The sequence below is a fragment of the Sturnus vulgaris genome, chromosome 18 (genome assembly GCF_052056855.1).
Source record: "Sturnus vulgaris isolate bStuVul1 chromosome 18, bStuVul1.hap1, whole genome shotgun sequence".
Classification (NCBI taxonomy): domain Eukaryota; kingdom Metazoa; phylum Chordata; class Aves; order Passeriformes; family Sturnidae; genus Sturnus; species Sturnus vulgaris.
Window position 1 is genome coordinate 6,888,487 of NC_142260.1, and position 14,235 is coordinate 6,902,721.

At 41.4% G+C, this 14,235-nt stretch overlaps 1 long non-coding RNA gene across 1 annotated transcript in view; it reads right to left on the bottom strand.

Annotated features, from left to right (window-relative positions):
• Positions 1-3,382: 3,382 nt before the first annotated feature.
• LOC106854723 (uncharacterized) overlaps positions 3,383-14,235 on the bottom strand; it is an 83,448-nt gene continuing 72,595 nt past the window's right edge. Inside the window, exon 7 of the long non-coding RNA XR_015807454.1 lies at positions 3,383-13,774. This is a non-coding gene — a long non-coding RNA (uncharacterized LOC106854723). The remainder of the gene's footprint in view (positions 13,775-14,235) is intronic.

The window sequence follows — 14,235 nt, forward strand, 5'->3', positions numbered from 1 at the left end:
AGTTTCTGCTTCATTTAACTGCTGAATTTGACAGTAGTAGAGCTCTTAATTTCTTTATGGAATGAAATGCTTTCACTTCTGATCCACACAGGCTAAATGTACTTGCAACAATGCAGGATACTCTGTGGAAGGGTTTTTAATGTTACATTAGACCTAAATTAGCTGAATAAGTATGGATTTCTGGGGACAACTACAGATCATGTTCTAATTAGGCAGAACACAATAGAAATATTGAACCATTGCTGTTACTGTGCATGCAGCTACAGCCTCAACATTCAGAACAGAAATATCAGCCCCTCAAGTCCCAAAATGTTTCTTACCAACATCAGTATTTAAAATTAGTGAGGGCAGCCTCAAGTCAGATTCTGAGCCATCCCACTGGATTGAGCATATTTAACAGAAATAATCAGGTAGGGGTAGCATTTCAATTATCCAGTACTCAGCTTATTACACGTAGAGATGGAATCTGAACATTTATTAATGTCTTCAATTTGTCAATGAAAGAAAAGAGACAGCACAGGCAGATGGAAACTTCTATGTATGGAAGGAATACAGGAATTTGTCCATCCACTGCTAAAGGTTCCAGGCAAGATATTTAGCACACGTTGACTGAAAATGAATGGGCAGTAGCTTTTAACAATTTCTCTGTTTTCACCATTCTTGCAATTTTAAATGCTCTTGATAAACCAGCATAATAAAAGACAGCTAATCTGTTATACTGTCATAATTCCTATATGAAGGCAGTGTTTACTAATCCTGAATAATTCCAGATTTACACCACTCTGATTGAGACCAGTTTCTGGCCCAGAAACTTTATACAAGGCAAGTATTTACATCTGGGAGCACATAAGTACCAGAAACACCAGAACCTTTGATTTTTCAAAAACCCCTATCATTCAAACTGATTAAGACATGTGTCTCAATTTACTGGTTTGAGGTTTTCCAGTTGCATTCCCTAACTCTCCCTCTCTTCTATATTACTCCTTCCTGCCTCTCTCACTCCTCCTGAGTGAGAAAATATGCCTTTTAGGCCTTTCAAAACAGTCTAAACTCAGACCTAAAGCTCCATTCCCATCTCAATCCCATGAACCAAGCTGCTTGCACTGTTTCAGCAGTTAATTAACAATGAATGCCTGCCTTTGGAGACTGGGTGAAGCAGGGTGGGGATAAAAGATGAAGAAGGCTGAGGACAGACATAACAAGAATGGGGAGGGAGCAAAGTGGGTGGCTTATCAAATTCCACAAATACCAGACGTGGAGAGGTGTTGATTTGTTGCTGGGAAAACCCTGTTTGTTTATGGAGTTTAATCACCTGTTTTATGTTTGTTGTTTGAAACATACGGGAGACAATAGGATTGTTTGCCCCCAGTGCACTGGAATACGGTACAGTAAGAGTTGCACACAGGAATTTTAAGACACTGGTATGTGTAAATTAGAAGAGCTCAGATCATTAACAGCTCAGGCTCCTGCTCAGGCTGTGTGAAGGAGGTACCAAAGAATGTGCCCAAGGTTGACAGTCAGAAAAAAAATTTCTCGTTTGTGATCCATAAAATAAACATAATTCTTTGAGGTGAGGTGAAGAAATTTGGAAAACAATGCATCCCACATAATATCTGTCAGCAAGGCACTGCCTGTCACATAGTTTGGGCTTCTTTTACTTCTCCTATGTCTCTTTTTTTTTCCTTTTCCTTTTTTGAAGCAGCAGCCAGACTGAGTGGGTAAGACCAGAACTCTGCACCATTCTAAAAGAAACATCAATTGACATCCTGTTTGTGAACAATTCCACTGCTTGTGGAAGATATTTTTGTGTCCTTTGTGCTCTGCCCAGAGGACAGGACTTTGTGTGTCCTATGTATTGAGCTTTGCTGCTGGCCTGCAAAAGAACTCTCCTAATTTAATATTTTATCACATCTCATCCAACCCTTCTTGGCTAAAGCACAGTATTCACAAGGTGGTCCAGCAACTCATCCAGCCAAATCTCACCCTCTCTTGCAATTCAGCTTCCTCCCCAGTGGTTCAGGGATGCTGCTGTCCCTCTTCAGCAGGGAAAACACACAAAGCAGCACTTTTGTCTCTATGTTTTCACCATAAACATCTGTAAATTCACTCCATTATCTTTCTTCAAGTCTTCTCAGACAAAATGTTCACAAATAACCCCATGAAAAAGAAACTGTAACTTCATCTAACACTGTTTACTTGAAACAGCTCTTTTTGTTTATGTACAAACATTTCTCAGCTAGAGCTTAACTTGGATCCTGTTGGGGACAGGACCCTCTATATGTGCAACAGCTAACACAGATATTTCCTTCTCCACATGTAGAAGAAAACATGACAATTAAAAAAATATATATGTAATAGGAGATTTTCTAAGAATCTCAGCTTTCATTCACCATTGAAAGGAAATGATTTAGCCTCAGTGTTGCCATAAAAAACATGGTCTGCATTCACTGAAAGGCTAACTCAACATCCATTCATTTTTCTTTCCTAAATATTGAATTGGTAAGTCAACCCCCTTATTCTAGACAGTCTGATTCATTAAATTTGCATGTTTGGGGGTGCTGTACTAGATTAGTTCAAACAAAAATAGAACACAGCTCCTCCACGGGACAAGTTCTTACAAAATTCATGCCATTCATAAATTGTTCCCAATTCCTATGGCAAATAAGTGTTTATTATTTTGCTAAAAGGGGAAGAAAACAACATCATCATCACTTAAATGATGTGAGCCATGTTGTTGACATGTTCTGGTCATGGCCATAGTTTTTGTGAAGTCAGGGTGATTAATGGTGGAGGCTACAGGCTGTCCCCTGAGCTCTGTGTGTGTGCCCATGTGGGCAGGGCCAGAGGCATCATATGAAATAATAGTGGGAATTGTGAACCTAAATTTTAACCCCCAGCCTTGGATTCAGACACTGTAAATTTTATGAGTTGTTTTTTAGAAACTGGAATCCAAGTCAGATTTTTACAAATTTGTAATTTTTGTTTTGTTTTGTTTTAATTTTCTTTGTTATTCCTATTATTTCTTGTTGCCTACACTTGCAGAGATTACAGACTTTGGGACAAAAGCAATGTGAGGGGTTTCTGACCTGGGCACAGGGCAGAAATAGGTTTTTTCCACAGGCAAAAGGTTCCACACAAAATGAAATTGCACAGCCTGTGAACAAGGCAGCAGGGCAGAGTCACCACTCCTTGGAGCCAGCTCTTTATCTTTATTCTGCCTGAACAGGGGTGATAAAGCTGATGTTTGGATTTCATACAGCATCTTCTCAATTTAAAACCAGTGTGATGCTCACAGACTTGGGCTTCAGTTCCAGTCTATAAATAGCTCATGGTAAATTATCAAAGACATATAAATGGTATAAATTATATATATATATATATATATATATATATATATAAATTATGTGAGAGAGTAGATTCTATTTTTCCAAAGGGATTTACACATATATTAGGAATGTATGAACTTAGCAGACTTAGGCAATAAATCTAATAGATTTCAGGAAGGTTCCTAGGTAGCTTTGATATTTTCAGAATGCAGCCCTTTGTCTGATGGGCTGAACCATTTCTCGCTTCCCACATTATCACAATGAAATTCATCTTGACTATCTGCCACAATCTAAACTGTGCTAGAATTAAAACAGCAAAAATAGAACAGTGGCAGTCGCAGCTGACGTCTAACTCGCTTTTTCCTCCCACTGGAACAATATTTCTGTATTTTTTTCCATGAGTACAAAATAAGGCAGGTTCACCTCAAGAACAAATTCTGCTGCCTATGGGGCAAGTTGAGTGGGACCATGTAATATTTGCTTTTATTTGCCATATCTTCTTTGATTCCAGCACCTAAAGCTCTGCAAGAGAAGAGAAGACCATGCCCTAGGAACTCCACCTCGGTTTTCATGACTCTCACCTAAGTTGTAACAATGTCTTGAAGTTAATTCTAAGACCTTTGGTAATCCAGACCAACCCTTTTTTGGCCGAAACTCTTAAGAGCAGCATCAGCTGGGGCTGACCATGAAGTGGCTTCACTGAATCGAAGTTTCACTCTCTGTGCACCAACAGAAAGTTATTAAAAGTCAGGGTGAGTGGCACAAGTGTGTGACTCCATGGGACAAACAATGTCCTCCTGAGATCAGCCAACCTCTGCCTCTGTGTGTTCTCCAGCAGGCTGGGCTGGATCTGTCAGGAGCACCCAGAGTGAAAAATTCCACTGGGATTCCAAGGCCTGTGTTTTCTCACATGTGGAGAAGGTGGCCCCTTTCTGAAGCTCTTGTCTTCATGCAGCCCCGAAGCCAACAGCCATTCATGCCTCATTCATGCCAGCATCCATGCCCAAAAATGCCATTCATGCAGAAGGGCAGCAACACTCAGCTGCAATTTTGGCTTTAGGGACAAATGCTCACTCCCCTTCTCTGGAGGAGCTGAGCTGCTGCCAGCAATTAAAGCTCTGCAAAGCAATTCCCTGTTCTCCAGAGAGCATAACCTCTTGCCACCAGTAATTAAATCTCCCTGGTGGCTGTGGTTTTGCCAGCACAGTCCTCCAGCACTGTGTTCCTGCTCCTCATCTCTTGCTCTGGGGTCACACCACACCACTCCCTCTGCTCCACCAGCAGAGCAGGGATGCATCTGTGCAGTGAACTGGAGCGGGGAATAAGTCCAGCTCAAAAATAGCCTGGCAGAGAAACGCTTCGTTTTTTATGTGTCTTTCTCCAAATTGGATCAAATTCCTGATCCGTTTCACAGCAGAGCCACAAACCAGTGCTCCAGGAGAAGCGAGGGGCCCGTGCACTGCAGGAGGGAAGATGAAACAAGCAATGGGAAAAGGCTGGAAAGGGAATACCAGAAGCCAGAATTGGTGTTGAAGACTTAATCTTGTGAAACCACAGCCTCATTCTTCCAGCCAGGAAAAAGTCAGCAGCTGCTGACCAGCACTGTTTTTTCTAACACTTCAGAGCCCCCTTTGAACTCTTTTGTGGCCCTGGGGGGATTGTAGCCCACAGTCAGGGAAACTCTGCCCTAGGCTGGCCATTCAGTCTTAGTGCACTGGGACCAACTTTCCAAGGAACAGAAATTTCCCTGACTGTTGGCCCATGCAAAGTGTCTGCTGGGGAGCATGCCTCTTTCCACCCACCCTGGTGAGAAATCACAAGAATCCTGATGGGGGAAAACATAAGAGGCCAAATATAGCTCTGGATAGAAAATCATCTTCCCCCACAACATGTCTTGAAAAGAAGAGCTCAAAAAAATACTTTCCTTAGCAGAGTTATAGCAAAAGATTAGATTGGAACACATTGTAATGGTAAAATATTGCACTCATAACAATAAATCATTTCTTAAGAAAAACTTTCAATTTTATAAGTGTTGGCCAGCCATATTTAAAACAACACTGAAAAAGAGAGATCTTGTTTTGAATTGTTTGCCAGTAATGTACAAAAACTTCCTGAGATTCATAAGGAAATGGAATGATCTATGACTCATAGGGAAAACATGAATTGCTTATTTTTATTTTAGAGTATAAATGCAAAGATCTGTGTATGAACAAGGAGCTAAACAAATGTTTGGGTTGTTAGTAGCAGATATTTCATCCACTTTGAAACCTGAATACTGCTTTTCTGAAGGAAAACAGACTCTGCTGCAGGACAGAGTCTCAAATTATCGATAGGAATATTCATACACATCCAGTTGCTGGGGCAAAGAGACAGGCAAAAATGAATGCCAGATTCTTGGAAAGCCTTGCATATTTTACAGAAAAAATTAAAGCCATGCTGTTTAAGGAACATTGTTTAATAATATTCTTTCTTTCTGCCACCCTGTGTTCTTTTAGTTCTTTTGTAATTCAGTGTTTGCATTCAGGGCAGGTATTTAAGTGTGTGCATAATACCAAGCAAATGTCTCAGTGCTATCGACTTTAAAGTTCTAAAGTTAAGATCATATTTTAGTGGTTTCCTGAGTAGGATTTACATTTTTTTTTAAACTTGAGCTGTGACCTTTCGCTTGAAGCTTTTTGAGATTTTTTGCAATGGTAGTGCTGATCTTGATTTAGACCTATAAAACAAATTATTGGTACAACTTAGTCAAAGGTTGTCCCTCCAGGACGTGCCATTCCTCAGCACAAGTAAATGAAAAGAATATTCAATTTTTTCTATATTAATTTAACATATTTTTAAAGTAACATCATTAGCTATTTATTCTCAAGAGTATTTCTGCTTCTCTAGGCATTCTCTTTCCTAAAATGAGGGTTTTATTAGATTTCTTCCCACTAGCATGTAAGAATACATTTCAACTCAAACTGGATGGCATCAGATCCCAGTTTGGACTGAGTTCATCTGGACTGGACTCAGTGGCAAAATAACAAGGTTTCTATCCCAAAAAAAACCCTCAGATATGGCTAGTTCCACCCACATTATTTTAGGCAATGCCCAAAGCATCATCATTTGTAAATAAAACATCCTGCACCTCTCCAAGGACTTCAGCAAGCACTCTGTAGTCTTCCACAGCTTGGGAGACAAGAGGGTGATGTGGTTTATCTGACTTTGCTGATCTATTCCAATGGAGGGGGGAAACGTGCCATTAGTTAGATTACATTAATGCAGCTCTTATAGTTAATTTACTGAGCAAATTTCCCTTTACATCTGCTTTATTTTCCCCTTTGTTGTTTCCTTTTTTACCTTTCCTTTTCCTTTCAAGCTCTCATTCTCTGAGGAAAGATGAGATCTCCAGTGAGGAGAAGAGGGAACCCGTTAAATACCTCATTATCTCCGAGGTCCCTGTTGATTTAGAATTCCAGCCAGAGAAATGGAGTTCAGCTCTTCTCTGACTGAACTGACACTGCAGATAACCCCAGCACATCCATCTCAAATTGTCAGCTCAAGACAAATTACCTTCTCTCCAGGATACTCTCTTTCACTGATTACCTACTACTCAAATTAAATGCCATCTGACTTCTGAGAGTCTTTTGTTTGTCAGATTCCACTGGATTATGCAAAAAACGATGGGGGAGAATCTGGTATGTTTGAAGTCCTGAGAACAGAGTGCACAGGCCCTGCTTCCTCACCCAGCTTTGGAGGAAGAGCTTGGGCTTTTCCTAATCTGTTTGCCACCCCACTGTATAGTAAACTTTACTGTCAATAAGAAAGATAAAACCTGAAAGCTTTCTGAATAATGCCTTAAAGCAATAGGATACTGTGAAATCCTAATGTTTGGTGGCAAATATTTCACACAACCAAATTTTTAAAAGCCCGAGTTTTATTTCATTTAAATATTTCACTTAATTCCTTTGTTTTAATGTGTGTGAAAGAATAAAAAGGTCAGGAAGTACTTCAAAGGAGGTACTAGTAATTGCAATCTTGTTTATTTAAGATTTTCTCTCAAAGACTTTTGGACTTTTTCCTTCATTCAACTCTAATTGTCTGGCCTACTGTTTTCCATGTATTCACCTCAGGCTGTTTTACACATTTGGTTTTTTTTAAACTTTCCCATTTTCGAAAATGAGATAAGAGAGGGGAAAAAACCCAACAATTAGATATTTTGCAGAGAAGCACTTTCAAGAAACCCATACTTGAGAGAAAGGATTTGAATTGTACATATCAGAGGCTGCCTTTTGCCCTTAGTGCTGAGACTGAAGATTAGAACCTCTCAAATGGGGAGCCCTGTCAGCAGGAAATTGGGAAGTAATTAAATCCCCTGGTGAGGCAGCACCCCAAGAAAAAGTGCAATCCTACGTGTATTCAAAGACAAGATCACTGTATAAAACCAAATTAAGGAGTAAAATTTAAGCCCTGTGATAAAATTTTTAATTTTTTTTTTCAAATACCTCTTTTGGAAATGATGTTAAACTATATATGCCATTTCTGTATGAAGCAGCTCATCATAGAGACAATCTCCAATTTAGCAGACATTCTCTCCTTGTTGAAATATTTCTCCTTGTAGAAATAGAGTTCTTAACGTTGGCTGATTGAAGGCCCAAATTAATCTTTTTTGTTCTGAAATTATAACAGAGAAGCAGATATACACCCATCTGTGCTAATAACCTGTCTACAGCAGCATCACATTCATTGCAGTTCACTCCCTCTACTCTTTTTTTTTTCCCTGGTATGCTGAAATGTTTTCCTTAAACTTAGCTTTGAAGATTTCCACTTTGTTAGAGAATGAAAGCTCCTGGTGGTAACATCTCTGGAGATGGGACAGTGATTAATAGTCACACCTTGCTTGTGCCAAACTGATAGAGCTTCAGACAACTGGGGAGAAGAAGGATGGCTCTGCAGAGGGCATGGGGGATTTTATTTCACACAAATACAGCAGCAGAACAGACAGGCCCTCCCATCACCCTGCTGTAACTCCAGCGTGCCTCTCCCAGGGTCCCTCAGCACACCCCAACTCCCTTGTATCCTTCCTCAGGCTACATGAATTCCTTTCTGCTGAGTGGCATGGCTTGGACAGGATGGACAGAGAGCATCCTCACCCAAAGCAGAGTCTTGCTCATTGGTCACAGAGCTCTCCTGGGAGGAAGGACATGAGCTTTGAGTCCCCTGGGGCAGAGGAAGAAACTGAGCCCTGACCTCTACACAAAGATCAGTAGCCATGGGTCCCCTGCACGTCCCATGTCATGGGTTTCCCAGGGCTGTTGTGGCTTTGGATGTCCAGCCTCCTGCTAACCCAGTCCTCCCAAACATCCCCTTTGCCTCTGCATCCAGTCTCACCCTCCTGGCTCCCTTCTGGTCTCCGAGAGCTGACATTCCTGGTGTCCCTTCTGAGTTCCAGCTTGCATTAATGAGCCTGCTTGCAGTCCTGCTCGTTTGCTCCCACTGGCAGGAAAAGGAGGGAGCAAAACAGACATTCCCTTTAAAACTGCTTTGCTTTCAGTGCTGGTCCTTCCACAGACCTCCTTCCCACCCTGGCCATTTTGCTACTGGGGATGTCCTTCCCATGGCAAAGACAGAATTGTCTTCACTGGATGTTTCTCCTGTGAGCGTGGGACACGGACTGGAAAACCATGGGAGCTGGAATCCTACCCTGGTTCTATTGACAGAAGGAATATTTAAGGATTCTCTGGCTACACATAAACATGGAAACAGGCTGGGACACCAACGGGAGCACAGCTATCCCTCCTGGCAGACTTGGGGGCATGCAGGCTCTGCCTTTTGCAGGGGAGCCTGGCTCCACATTCCAGGCACAGCTATTCCCAGTGTGGCTCTTCCAGACTCAGCGAGCCAGCTTCAGAAAACACTTCTCATGGGCCAGATGTGTTTGTCCAGGAGGCTGAGCTTGAAGGTATGGCCATGTACAAAAGGTACAGGAAGTGATACAAGGAAGGACGAAGTAGAAAGGGCTTTTTGAGCCAGATGCAGTTGGAAAGAATTTTCCAAGAATTTTCCAGCTATGTAATTTCAAAGAATTTGGAAAGAATAGCCACCCAAAGACATTCCATCCCCTGGACCTTTCACAACTAGATAGTGATCAAGCATTCTGCAGAGAAGAATCCTGCACTGGCATGAATGTGCCTGGATGACCTCAGGAGTCCTTTGCTCCTTTAATTGCAAAGACTTGTTACAATAAAAAAGACAACAATGTTGTGCATGATAAAAGGAGCATTTGCAACTAAAAGGACTAAAAGAAGTATTTCCACATTAACAAACTGGTTGGGTATCCGACCACAGTAAATATTTAAAACTGCACCACTGTGAGAAAGAGCAAAGAAGATAGTGGAAGGGGTAAAAAAAAAAAAAAAAAAAAGGGAAAGAGAAGCAAGGTTTCAAAGGCAAAGTTCTCCACTGTGTGTGAGCTTGCAAGTGTGAAAAGACAGGGATGGAGCCTATTAACATTGACAGGCACTAATGAACTGGTTGGCAAACTTGCTACTGAAATTCATGCCTACTCGTCATAACGAGAGAAAATGCTTGAAATTAATTTAATTGCCATTTAAATTCAGTGGCTATTTGTTCAGGGAATCTCCGATAGGCTGTATTTGCTAAGACAACTTAGAATATTGGGTCCAAGCTCTAAACACAGTAGATATTTCCATTTCTAGTAGGAAGAAAAATAAGTTGGTATTACTGAGCAGTTCTGAACTTTGTAGTGAAAGCACCTTGGTTTTCTGCCCTAGGAAAACAAACCAACTGTATTTACATAAAATTAAAAAATCTGAATCTAAGTGAAAGCAAGAAGTATGTGAAGCACTTGGGCAGCAACTCCCAGCAGTGCAAGAAAACCAGATAATATTACATTCTGCTGTATTTAGCCCATTGATCTGCATTTCCACCTCTAGAGAATGATGCAGAGTAAATTCCCATTCAGATTTCCCTCAGAGTCTCCAGGAGCTGCTCAGTTCAATACTGAAAAAAATGACTGCAAAGTCAAATTCAGCTCAAAAGACAGGACTGTGCAAAACAGAGGAAACTCTTCTGTTTCTCCTAAACCCAACCACTGCATTTAGCATCTAATTTCAAAAGCTGTGGAGATATGCTTTGGACTTTTCCAAAATGACAAAGAAAAGGGGTTTTTTTTTTCTAATTCCTGAAAACTCTGCTTTTTCTCTGTGCTTGTGTCTGGTCATTTCTTTGACATATGAAGACCAGGTCCATGAACTCAAGCAGCTTCAGCAGCTGTTTAAAGTTAAGAATAAAGCTATGAATATTTATTTTGAAGTACTATTCCACAGCATAATGAAATCAACATCCCCCAAACTCAGTAGCAGGCTGTATTACAGTTCTGCCAAAAATATTCACATTTTGTGATTTGGGAGAAAACAAAATTGTGAAAAAGCATGTTTTCTTTCAGCTTGCTTTGTCAGATGAAATGTTTTTCCAGCCATATCTCATCCATTAGATAAATTCCTAAGTTTGGGGTTTCTCTAGCTCCAAATAAAAAATCGCAGCATGGAGAGGGAAACCCTCAACTTTGCCTTTGTCTGGGTTTGTTCTGTCCTGTGGGGAGGTACAGTGAGTGAGGATGAACTTTGCTTAGTCAGGCACTTCCACTGACATTCCTTGTTTCTTTTTAGTTTCCTGACCACTTTGTAGGAGAATCATCATCCAAATCCCAGCCTTTCCTTTCTCTGCACTCAAAGCTTTACATTTCTCCTGGTTTTCCTTAGCTTGCTATTTTATTTTTTTTAATATTGTTTCTCTCTTTATACTTCTCTGGCTGTGCAGAGGATCCAGCAATGTTTTTGTATCTGCCTGAAGACTGCTCAGCTGCTGCCCAGCTGAAGGCATTATTTTGGCCATTTCTGCCATATCTCACTTATCCCTGATTCAGTTTTCCACAAAGCACCAAGAAGAGGAATCCAGCAAACAATTCTTAAGTGAAAATTGTTCAACCACCATGTCTGCCAGCTGTGTTGTCACAATCCAATAAGAAACCCCATTTCTACATAACAGCAGTTAGTTCAAAAATTATTAAATAATGTCTTATATTAGCAGGTAGCAGGACAAATCCTAATTTCCTGTTTGTAATCAATGCATGCAATAAATTTAATTAATAAACCTGTGTGATTTTGATTGGTCATGGATGTCTCATACTAGAGAATAGAATTCCCCTGGCTACTTATCTGAAAGTGACTTTGCAAACAGAGGAACATCTTGCCCCAGATTATACACAAGGTGTGAGAAAAGAAATAAAGTAGCAGAAGCGTCTTGTCCTGAATTCCATGGATTTCTGTTGTTCTACCGAAATCCATTGGACAGGCCTAGTGATCTGACAGGGGGCAGAAAGGTGATAATTCTTCTAGCATTTGAGGCAGAGTTTCTTTGTGTTTTGATTCATAACTCTTTGAGGAAGGAATGTCTCCTCTTGCAAATATTCTGTTTTCTGGCTTGCTTATGTCCTTGAAAATTTGGCCCCAGATATTTTATTTCAATGAGAAATAGGACAGTTGCAGGTGATTTGTAATCCAAGATTTAGGAAAAAAAAAAAAAGAATCATGGTTATGTCAAGCAAGAAGATAATAATGGCAAAGGTGTGACAGAGGTGGATTGCACAATTATTAAAAAATCTGGGATATGGTAAGTACTCCAGGGAAAATCCATGACACAAATAAGATCAGTATACACTTTCCCAAAGGTCTGCAGGTGAAATAAAAGGACTGTTTGAAGGTGAAATTAAAATCAGGACATCCACTAACAGAACAATGCAGTGGCTGTCACTTTGACAGTGACAGAAGATCATCTCTGATGGCCTCACTTAATTTGAAACAAGCGACTTTCAAGGAAAAAAAAATAACCTCAAAGGAAATGTAAGAGAGAACAACTTCCTTTAGGTCAGTCTGACATTGTTGTCCTACTTGTGAGAAAACATTCCCAGCGAGGAATGGACTTTCCAGTCTTGTGAAGGTTCATAGTCAAAATAAACAGAGAAGAAACTGTGGGTAATGGACAACCATGAGCACTCTTGTCTGTCCTGCAGGAAGTTTTCAATTTTTATCCTATAGTTTTATACACAAAAAGATGTATTAAAAGGCTATTGGCATTACCTTTGCTAATGCACCCAGGTTCTTCCAAGGAATACAAACACAAATTTAGAAGGCTGTTTTATCAACTGTCCTCAAAGGTTGACATTATCCTTAGCCAGACCTGAGAGGTTTGAGGAGGTGGCTCTCAAGACCACAGTCAGAGGGGAAAAAATTATAGTTAACATCATCTTTTGAAGCAGCACTTTGCTTTATCAAGACTCACACACCGCAAAATGTAAAAGACACGCTCAGGGGCTAGAATGACTCAGAAGCAGGTGCTGGTCTCTGCTAACAATATCAGTGGGAATTAGAGTACAGGAGTACAGGTGAAAGGGACAAACACTCCATCCCTTAACGCTGGCAGCAAAGCAGTCATTGACATTCCAGACGAGGCCGAGTTAATCAGTAACACACCTGATGAGCGTCTCACGGCAGAGATCTTTTCTCGCACTGCTGCCATCCCTCGGAGGATGCACAGGGATGTGTGTCACGGCTCAGCATCCCTCCACGGCACAGGGGACAAGCTCTGTGGCACTGGGCATGGCACCCAACAGTCCTGCCGAGCAGATTTTATGTGCAAAAATCGCCGGCTGCCGTGTCCGCACCGATACATCTCATTATCAGAGGTAAAGGGTCATCGGGATCACCCTTTTTTTAAATGCAAATGAAACGTGGCCTCAGACTCCTCGGCAAATTGCGGGTTGGCAGAGCTCAAAGAGTCGCTCGGGAGTGTGACCTGAGTGCGGGGCTTTTCCCAGCCCTTCAGCCCCGGCGAGGCATTCGAGGCACAAGACTTCCTTGAGAGGCAAGAAAAGGACAATTCGCACTTCTCCCTGGAAAAGGTTCGGATTGCTGTTTCTTCCCCTGCCCCACCACCCCCGGCCTCACAGGCTCGCACTGGAATCCGCTTGGAAGTGTCAAGGAAAGGAGTGAAATCCGCTGTGACTTCGGATTGCCCAGCAGGAGCAGCCCATAGTCTGAGAGGAATTTCCTCTTTCCTCGGGGCTCCCGGAGTTTTTACACGCCTGGGAGAAGAGGAACGCAAACTTTCCTCTCCCGCATCCCGAGTGATGCTGGACGTTCGCTTTGTGCACTTCCCAGTCAAAGCAATTTTGATACTCTCCAACAGTACCAAGTTTCCCTGGAAGGAGGTGAAAACATAACTCCAAATTCAGCTCTTCTAGTTTGTGAAAGAGAGAGGTGAACCAGATATTTGCAATCGTTGCAAAGTGCTTGCAGATCCATAGATGACAGACCTCCAGTTTTTGCTATTTTTGGCCTCCTCTGTAACCTTTTTGCCTTTCCCAGGTACTTCCCAGCACCTTGTAACTATTAGGTGAGCAAAGAAAAAAAAAAAAAGAGAAAAAAAAAAAAAGAAAAAAAAGTTTAAAAGGACAACAATTTAATCCTTTCCAGCGCATGTATCTGTCTCATTAAAGCATTCTCGTGGAGCCGTGTAATGATACATCAAATGGAATCCATTTCAAGGTAAAATGAGTGCTGCTGATGGCTAACACACTGCTCCCGAGGCCTGGCTTACACCCCAGTCCTAGTGCAGCCTAGCACTGAAGTAGATTAAATATCAACTCGGGTCACGTTCTCATGGCCCAGGCACAAGTGCCAACATTCTTCCAATTATTCAAGGCCAAAGAAAGAGCAACCTGCCTGACAGAGCTGTGACACAGCTTGATTAGATTTAGCTTAGAAGCCTGCCGAAAAGGATACTGTGGTATTTAACTCAGATGGAGAAAGGAATGGCCTTTCTGTTTAAACGAACTGAGGAGTGGGGG